The sequence below is a fragment of the Phoca vitulina genome, unplaced genomic scaffold (genome assembly GCF_004348235.1).
Source record: "Phoca vitulina isolate PV1807 unplaced genomic scaffold, GSC_HSeal_1.0 scaffold9, whole genome shotgun sequence".
Classification (NCBI taxonomy): domain Eukaryota; kingdom Metazoa; phylum Chordata; class Mammalia; order Carnivora; family Phocidae; genus Phoca; species Phoca vitulina.
Window position 1 is genome coordinate 65,109,511 of NW_022589712.1, and position 1,663 is coordinate 65,111,173.

At 39.6% G+C, this 1,663-nt stretch overlaps 1 pseudogene; it reads left to right on the plus strand.

Annotated features, from left to right (window-relative positions):
- The first annotated feature begins 801 nt into the window (after positions 1-801).
- On the plus strand, positions 802-914 carry LOC116634850 (annotated as a pseudogene).
- Positions 915-1,663: the final 749 nt, after the last annotated feature.

Below are 1,663 nucleotides of genomic sequence, written 5' to 3' on the forward strand. Positions count from 1 at the left end.
AAACTATCAAGCACCTAAATTTAACTGATTTCTGGGTCATAATTCCCCATAAGACAGCTCTGGTCACCATTTGATTGCCATTCATCTTAAAATTACCAAAAAGTCTATCAAAAGGGAAGGTAATAACCCTAGTCCCTACACTTCCCAGTACAATTCCTTTTTTCCCCAGTATAATTCCTGTAAACACCTTTAGTTATCTGCTTCATCCACATTCCCACTGCTGTAGCATAGTGATTTCCTGGATTGGGTGAAGGTTATCTGGCTGATAGCATGGACCAGACAGACTGGACTAACTATCCTCAAACATTACCTTCAAAAACAATGAGTAGACTCAATTATTCAACTGAACTGAAACCTAAGACCTACCAGATAGCTTGGAGACCACAAATGGAGCAATATCATCTTGTGCTTCTGGGTGATGTAGATTCCACTTCAGGAGCTTTCATAATTGTAAATGGCTCTCTTTTTAGGGATACCAAGTGTACTTTTGGGATTATAGGTAGGTCTTGTGTGGAAACCAAGGATTAGCTTATTTCTCTCCCCCTAAACTGATGATTGTCCTCTTAGGAGTAATCATAAGAGATCTCCAAGATTTTAAGGAAACACTCCCAGTAGACAATGTAGCCCTTGAGTGACTCTTCTGTGTCTCCAAAATGAGCTACACTTAGTTGCTTGGGGAATCTTCCCAGAAGCGTAGCTGATTTGCTACTTACTCCAACTTCATAGTCAGTTTCCCCTACAATATGAGTCATTACAGGGAAAATTAGAATTAGAAAATTCTATTAGGAAAAAGGGATACAAGTGCTTGCTTTACCAGCACATACACCGAAATTGGAATGATACAGAGAAGATTAGCATGGCCCCTGTGCAAGGATGACACACAAATTCATGAAGAAAAGTGATATAAAGTTTGTTTCTGATATTAATTGAGATGATCCTAAAGATACCACCTCAGTCCTAGAATGCATTCAGGTTAGCCTTAACTCAGTGGCCAGGCTTGTTATGGATGGTATTGGCTGTAGATTTTCTCCTTGCAGGGCAAGGTAGAGTCTGTGTGATCTCTAATATACCCAGTTGTACCTGGATTAAGGCCTTGAGCCAAGTGGAAAGGTCAATGTGGAAACTTAAGGAGGAATACAGCCGGATTTCTGAGGTAGATCCAGATGGTTGAGATTTGCCTAGCTGATTGGGTCTAAGACACTTGATGTTAATACTGAATATTGCCTCATCCTGATGCTCAGAGTCTTGTTGATAGTAACCCTAATTAAATGTAGTATGAGAATAATTTAACAGATTTAGTCCTAATCTCTGTGAGTCATATTGATCAATGTGCCTGACAGAGTAGTGTACTCATAGGAAGTTTTTCCAGAAGTCAAAACAGTGTTGAATCAAGGAATGAATATAGTTAAAAGACAATTCTCCATGGGTCTTACTGTTCAGATATTGTTTCCCTTTGGGGCAAAGATCAGGTTTACTGCCCATTCTAAAGGATTCGTTATTTCCTACAGTTGGAATTCTACTTCTATAAGTCAAATCATGATGTGTGAGTGGGCACTCGGCCCACTTAACATTGCCCTGTGGGACACCAGCATAAAATGCTGATACTCTGACTACTACTATTGCTGTGAGTAATAAAGTTCTTTGTTTCTGATTCAGGAGTCTC